We start from the raw sequence: 8,298 nt of genomic DNA, 5'->3' as shown, positions 1-8,298 counted from the left end.
GGTCAGGGAAGAGAGGGTGGAGTGGACAGGTGGAAAAGGAGATAGGCAGGTAGGACAAATCCGGACAAGGCATGGGGACAGTGCTGAGCTGGAAGTTTGGAACTAGGGTGAGGTGAGGGAAGGGAAAATGAGGAAACTGTTGAAGTCCACATTGATGCCCTGGGTTGAAGTGTTCTGAGGCGGAAAATGAAGCGTTCTTCCTCCAGGCGTCTGGTGGTGAGGGAGCGGCGGTGAAGGACGCCCAGGACCTCCATGTCCTCGGCAGAGTGGGAGGGGGAGTTGAAATGTCGGGCCACGGGGTGGTGTGGTTAATTGGTGTAGGTGTCCCGGAGATGTTCCCTAAAGCGTTTTGCCAGGAGGCGCCCAGTTTCCCCAATGTAGAGGAGACCGCATCGGGCGCAATGGATACAATAAATGATATTAGTGGATGTGCAAGTAAAACTTTGATGGATGTGGAAGGCGCCTTTCGGGCCTTGGATAGAGGTGAGGGAGGAGGTGTGGGTGCAGGTTTTACAGTTCCTGCGGGTGGCAGGGGAAAATGCCAGGATGGGAGGGTGGGTTGTAGGGGGCATGGATCTGACCAGGTAGTCACGGAGCAAACGGTCTTTGCGGAAAGCGGAAAGGGGTGGGGAGGGAATTATATTCCTGGTTGTGGGGTCTGTTTGGAGGTGGCGGAAATGTCGGCGGATGATTTGGTTTATGCGAAGGTTGGTAGGGTGGAAGGTGAGCACCAGGGGCATTCTGTCCTTGTTACGGTTGGAGGGGTGGGGTCTGAGGGCGGAGGTGCGGGATGTGGATGATGTGTTGGAGGGCATCTTTAACCACGTGGGAAGGGAAATTGCGGTCTCTAAAGAAGGAGGCTGTCTGATGTGTTCTGTGGTGGAACAGGTCCTCCTGGGAGCAGATACAGCAGAGGCGGAGGAATTGGGAATACGGGATGACATTTTTGCAAGAGGAAGGGTGGGAAGAGGTGTAATCCAGGTAGCAGTGGGAGTCGGTGGGTTTGTAAAAAATGTCAGAGTGAAGTCGGTCGTCATTAATGGAGATGGAGAAGTCCAGGAAGGAGAGGGAGGTGTCAGAGATGGTCCAGGTAAATTTAAGGTCAGGGTGGAATATGTTGGTGAAGTTGATGAATTGCTCAACCTCTTCGATTTGGACTCAGGCTGTAACTGCCTCTCTCATTCTCCATGACCCGCTGAGTGTTTTCTTTTGTTTTTTGTTAATTTGGTGTATTGCTTGTAATTGTCAGAACAACATCAAATCAATTGTATTCAACGCATATCCCACACATGACTAAATAACATGGATAAACTAGACTTTTTTGTCAGGTCCAGAATATCACTGCTCTGTCAGAAAATTGAAGGGAAGGAAACTGCTATGTCTTTGGGAGATTATTTTACAATCGAATGGGAGCCTGTCTTGAGATTGTTTTATTTCAAAAATATACTTTATTCATAAAATACTTTAATGGTCTGTACAGTTGGACGTGCCATACATATGTAAACATTCCATTTACATTTACAGGAAAACAGAGTAATCATTCCTATTTACAGGTCTGTACAATTAGATTTTTAGCTGAGGCATCAGCAGAGCCCAAATGACTGCGCGGGCCACCTGTTCTTCTTTAGGCGGGCAGCTGTTACACGGTGGTCTTTCCCCACCGCGCCTTGGCGGCAGCTGCCCCAAGCTTCAGCGCGTCCCTTAACACGTAGTCCTGGACCTTGGAATGTGCCAGTCTGCAGCAGTCAGTCGGGGTCAACTCCTTCAGCTGGAAGATCAACAGGTTTCGGACCGCCCAGAGAGCATCCTTCACCGAGTTGATGATCCTCCAGGCACAGTTGATGTTCGTCTCGGTGTGCTTCCCAGGGAACAGGCCGTAGAGCACGGAGTCCCACGTCACGGCGCTGCTCGGGACGAACCTCTACAAACACCACTGCATTCCTCTCCAGACTTCTTCTGCGTAGGCACATTCCAGAAGGAGGTGTGTGACAGTCTTGTCCCCCCCGCAGCCACTTCGAGGGCAGTTTGCTATGCGGCTGCGTGTCCGGGCGTGCATAAAGGATCTCACAGGCAGAGCCCTTCTCACCACCAGCCAAGCCATGTCTTGGTGCTTGTCTTGAGATGATTTTGTCATCCATTTAGTGAGAGTCTTGTAAATACTGATTTGAAAACCTGTCAGATTGGAAAGTGGTGAATGAGCTGGTTTCATTATGGATGTGATGATCAGATAATATGTAACCATTTTAAACAGTTTAGTTGATTCCGACTGGAAGGTGGCTGGAGTCACAGGTATCATTTATCCCTCATTACTTGCTCTCTCATCAATATGTACATTGGTGAAACAATCCTTCAATCACCATAATGTAAATGTCTGTTATATTAAAAGTATTGTGGTTCTGTTCGCCGAGCTGGGAATTTGTGTTGCAGACTTTTCGTCCCCTGTCTAGGTGACATCCTCAGTGCTTGGGAGCCTCCTGTGAAGCGCTTCTGTAAGGCTCCCAAGCACTGAGGGTGTCACCTAGACAGGGGACGAAACGTCTGCAACACAAATTCCCAGCTCGGCGAACAGAACCACAACAACGAGCACCCGAGCTACAAATCTTCTCACAAACTTTGAATATTAAAGATATTACTCACACTGTCCACATGTAACCCATTTTTATTGTGGCGATATATATCGAATGATAATTTATATTGGTACAGTTTAAAGTTTGAAATTAATTTCTTCCGGTCATAAAAAAATCAAAAGCACAGTTTATCAATTAAAAAAAACACTGTAAGCATTACGTCCAGAAATCAGAACATAAACTTGACTGTTTTATTTCCTCAGAGTTTGTTTCCTTACAGCTCTCATTCCAAACGCATCGGAATTATTTTACATGTGTCTGGATGGAGTCGATCGAGTGTGAGTTACTAAAAAATGCTGCCAAGTTGACTCTGTAAATTCAGTCATTGACGCTGTGGGGATATGGTCATGAGGTGATCAGTGAGAACGACCATCTGTTACAGTCCCTGAGTTTGTTGAGGCGCCTGGATAGAGCTATTCTGCTGGTCCCCATCCAGTTCCTTTACTCCCGCTGCCCTGCAATTTGCTTTTCATTCAAGTGTTCAGCCAATTCCGTTTTAAAAGGAGCCGTCAGATGTCGACAGTGTTGTAAATGTTTCAGGTTGTTCAGTGAAAGAAAAGTTAAAATAGGTAAAGCAATGAAGCAGTGCATCAGCGTCAGTGCGAAGATAGGTTCAGGATAACCCTGGAGGAAGTTAGATAAAATAATTCAGTATTACCGAAAGAAACTCAACAGGGATTTATTAAACACGGGTTGAATGAACTTGAATGAGTTTGTTTTTCATGAAGAGATGAGCAGAATTGATAGAAAAATATGTTTGTGGACTTCCAAAGTGTCTGGCAAAAGTGTCACATAAAACATTTACAATCAAAAGTGAAGCCCAAGAAATAACAAAGAAAGAGAGAAGGGGAATATGAATTTGGTAGGGAGACCGAAAATAGAGAGAATGATTCGTTTTCAGACTGAGTGAGTTTTAAAGCGGTGTTCCATAGAGGTTAGAAGCAGGATCACTGCTTTTCTGGTACATATTAATGACTAGACGTGAGTACATGAGTTACAGATTAAAGAAAAATAAACATATAGTGAAGAATATACTGACATGATGTCGAAACACTGTAAAGAAGGGTCTAGAAGGACATTACCAGAGAGCCGTGCACTGTGTTTCAAAATATCAGTAATGAGTTTACAGGATATACCCAGAAGCGGACAATAATTCCTGTCAGAGGAGTTAAAGAGAGAGATACAGCAGACTAGGAGCAGGAACAATCGACCTCAGTGGAGCAGCTTCCTATCAGCTATGCAGACACCCAGTGCTCAGAGCCCATGGCAGACAGTGTCCATGAGGTTAGACCAATGGACATGACCCGGTCAGCACAAAGCAAAATGATATCCCAGGGAAAAGTCAGGGCAAAGGGTCAGCACGGACACACCGGGCCGACCTGCTCCTTGTATCTGCGCTGACCCATCCGGATTCAGTGACTTTCCTGATTTTGATACATTCTTGACTAATCCTCAATTCCAATTATGCACCCCAACTTCAATTCACTGCACCCTCCATCAATCCACACTGTAATCCAGAAGGAATACCACAGCGTTCTCTTGGAATTCTGTCCATTATCACAGTGAGATATATAACCCAGATTTGGAGGTGCCGGTGTGTGTTTAAAATCACAGAACACCAAGTTACAATCCAACAGATTTGTTTTGAAGCACTAGCTTTCTGAGAGCTGATCCTTCATCAGTAGGTTGTGGAGTATATCCAAATAAACCTGTTGGACAATAACCTGGTGTTGTGCGATTTTTAACTCTATATATCCCAGAGGTCGTGTGAGTCAGAGAGAGGGATGGATGGGACAGTGCGACAATACTTAGTTTGTGTGAGGCGGGATTGATCGAGGCAAGAGAATGGATTGGATGGGATTTCTTTCACTCAGAGAGAGGGAGGCGGCGGTGTGGGGGGTGGTCGGGAATGACGGGAGCGGGGTGTGATCCGGGGGAATTGGGAGACGGAATTAAGCATAAATAAACACACAATGTTACAGGAAAGGAGACAGTTTCAAGAATCTATGGAGAGCGAGAAACGGAGTTAACTTTTCGACCCCAATGTGATCTTTGTCAGCAACCCCGTTACCTCTGTTTCTCTCCCCAGAGATGCTGTTACACTGCAGCTCCATATTTCCTGGTTAGACCACCCTTGGAATATTGTGTTCAGTTTTGGTCGCCTTATTAAACGAAAGCTGTGTAAGCTTTAGAGAGGAGATTTACCAGAATGCTGCCTTTACTCGAGGGCATGTCTTCTGAAGAAAGGTTGAGCGAGCGAGGGCACTCCTCTTTGGAGCGAAGAAGGATTAGGTCGCTTGATTGACGTATTGAAGATTAGAGTGGTGCTGGATAAGTACAGCAGGTCAGGCAGCATCCGAGGAGCAGGAAAATCGACGTTTCGGGCGAAAGCCCTTCATCAGGAAATGGAGGCAGGGAGCCTCAGGGTGGAGAAACAAATTGGGGTGGGGTGGGGGGTGCTTGGGAGAAGGTAGCAAAGAGTACAATAGGTGAATAGGGATGGGGATGGGGATGAAGGTGATAGGTCAGAGAGGAGGGTGGGGGAAGGTAGCAAAGAGTACAATGGGTGAATGGAGGTGGGGATGAAGGTGATAGGTCAGAGAGGAGGGTGTCAGGACATGTTGAAGAGCTTCAGGGCAGAGGAGATGACCTGGTGGTTATAGTGAGAGAGAGAGACTCGCTGAGATTCTTGTGGAGAGTGGAGGAGAACTTCTTCAGGGTAGGCATCCTGTCAATCGAAATGTGGGAAAAACAATGACTGCAGATGCTGGAAACCAGCATCCGAGGAGCAGTGAAGTCGACGTTTCGGGCAAAAGGCCTTCATCAGGCATACAGGCAGAGAGCCTGAAGCGTGGGCAAAATGGTCGCCTGTCTTTGTCTCCCCTCTGCCCGCTCCTTCCATCCAGTGAGATGTTAAACCGAGGCCGTGTCTCCCTCAAGAACTACCCGGTAAAGAGGAGGAGAGGAGTTCTCCCGGCGTCTGCACAGCATTCCTCAATCAGTTCTCACAACTAAACAGAGATTCACCGTCAAAGAGCTGACGATGCTGAAAATCAGAAACGAGAACAATTTTGACTGTAATTACACAGGTCCACCGTGACTCTGGCGCACTGTGACTCACTTTGGTCTCCTTACGAGGAAGCACAGACCTGCCTCAGAGTGAGTACAACAAAGTTTAACAGATTGACCTCTGGTGGGGATTATTCTCTGAGCGGTGATTGAGTGGACTAGGCCTTTTGTTCCTCAGAATTTAAGTGAATGAAATGTGAACGTATTAATGCAACTTCATATGGAGGTCATGGGGAGGGTATTTTCTGTGGACAGGGAGAACTCTGGACCTTAACAATAAACGGCAATCTTCTGGACAATAACCTGGGCCGCCATCGGAAAAGCTAACTTGAGATTTCAGCCTGATAGCAGCGAAGATAAATTAATTAAACGCATTTCGAACAAAAAGCTGGTCTCAAGCATGCCGTCTCCAGCAGTTAGGAAGGAAATCTGCGATTGTTTCCCAGTCTGCGCCTACACCTGCAGGAATGTGAAACAAGAACGGAAATTGCTGGGGAAACTCAAGAGTTGAAACAATGCAGTGGGAAGTGAGAGAATCTGCATAGCAGAAACTAAGTTAGAAAGGTTGAGATTGCATGTAGTGCCACAGGAAGTAATACAGCTAAGTAACAAGCATAGGTGAAGGGCTAAGTGTAGGGGAATGGGTCTGGGTGGGTTACGCTTCGGTGGATCGGTGTGAACTTGTTGGGTTGAAGGGCTTGTTCCCACACTGTAAATTATCTAATCTCATCTAAAGTCTGGCAGCATCTGTGGGGAGAAAGCAGAGTTAATGTTTCGAGTCTAGTAACTCTTCTTCAGGACTTTTTACAGCTGGGAGTAAATTGTGTTTACAGCAAACACTAGGTTTGGGCGTTAGTGGCTTGGGGTGGGGGAGGGAAAATGGGTGGAAATGAAGCCCAGGGAGAAAGATAGCAAAGAGCAAGGACATTATCGCAGAGACGCTGAATAAGTTATAATTGCAACTGAAAGTAGAAGAGAATGGGTGAGCTGTATCAAAGAAACCCAAGGCACTTTCCAACATTCTGGACTTAGCACTGAGTTCAAAGCCGTCAGTTTGTGAACCCACTCGCATTCCTTGCCTTCCTTTTAGCTTTACTTGTTATATTATCAGTCGCCAAGCCCTCTCTCCCTCCTCCACCCCCTTCCAGCGGGGCTGTCTGTTCTTTCCCCTGTCTGGAAGTTAGCAGCATTCTCACATTTCATCTGAACTGTCAACATCCTTTCGCCCCCAGCACTCCACCCCCACCCCCATTACGTAAATACTGCTGCCTCCACACTTCAGTTCTGGTGAAGAAACACCTAGACTCGAAATTTCAGCTTGCGCTATCTCCATGGATGCTGCCCAACTCGCTGTGATCTCTGGCATTTCTTGCTTCCAGAACAGGTTCCAGCATCTGTAGGAATTGGCTCCTATTATAAACCCGCTAATAGTCAGCGCGAAATTGAGAAACAAATTTGTAATCTCAGTTATCTGTAAGAACAAAAGGGTGAGTATGGGAGGGGATGTTTAACTCTCCAAACACAGACTGGGACTGCAATAGTGTTAAGGGTTTAGATGGAGAGGAATTTAAGTATGTTCAAGAAAATTTTCTGATTCACTATGTGATGTACCTACTAGAGAAGGTGCAAAACTTGACCTACTCCTTGGGAAATAAGGCAGGGTAGTTGACTGAGGTGTCAGTGGGAGAGTAATTTGGGGCCAGTGACCATAGTTCTATTAGTTTTGAAATAGTGATGGAAAAGGTTAGACCAGATCGAAATGTTGAAGTTTTAAATTGGAGAAAGGTGAATTTTGATGGTATTAGGCAAGAACTTTCAAAAGTTAATTGAGGGCAGGTGTTTGCAGGTAAAGGGATGGCTGGAAAATGGAAAACCTTCAGAAATGAGATAACAAGAGTCCAGGGACCGTACATTACTCTTTGGGTGAAAGGAAAGGCTGGAAAGTATAGGGAATGCTGGATGACGAAAGAAATTGAGGGTTTGGTTCAGAAAAAGAAGGAAGCATATGTTAGGTACAGACAGGAGAGATCGAGTGAATCCTTAGATATAAAGGCAGTATGAGTATATTAAGAGGGAAATCAGGAGGGCAAAAAGAGGACATGAGACAGCTTTGGCAAATAGAGTTAAGATGAATACAAAATGTTTTTACAAATACATCAAGGACATGCGAGGTGCTGCATTTTGGGAAAGCAAATCTTACTGGTCTTATGCACTTAATGGTAAGGTCCTAGGGAGTGTTACTGAACAAAGAGGCCTTGGAGTGCAGGTTCATAGCTTCTTGTGGAGTCTCAGGTAGATAGGATAGTGAAGAAGGCATTTGGTATGCTTTCTTTTATTGAGCAGAGTATTGAGTACAGGAGTTGGGACATCATGTGACAGCTGCATGGGACATTGGTTCGGTCATTTTTGGAATATAGCGTGCAATTCTGGTCTCCTTCCTATCGGGAGGATGTTGTGAAACTTGAAAGGATGCAGAAACAATTTACAGGATGTTGCCAGGTTTGAAGGATTTGTGTGAGGGGAGAGGTTGAATAGACTAGGGCTGTTTTCCCTGGAGCATTGGAGGCTGAGGGATGATCTTTAGAGGCTTATAAAATCATGA

This window comes from Chiloscyllium plagiosum, unplaced genomic scaffold (genome assembly GCF_037043375.1).
Source record: "Chiloscyllium plagiosum isolate Xiang-an unplaced genomic scaffold, Cpla_swu_hap1 HiC_scaffold_35, whole genome shotgun sequence".
Classification (NCBI taxonomy): domain Eukaryota; kingdom Metazoa; phylum Chordata; class Chondrichthyes; order Orectolobiformes; family Hemiscylliidae; genus Chiloscyllium; species Chiloscyllium plagiosum.
This window is presented reverse-complemented; position numbering follows the sequence as displayed.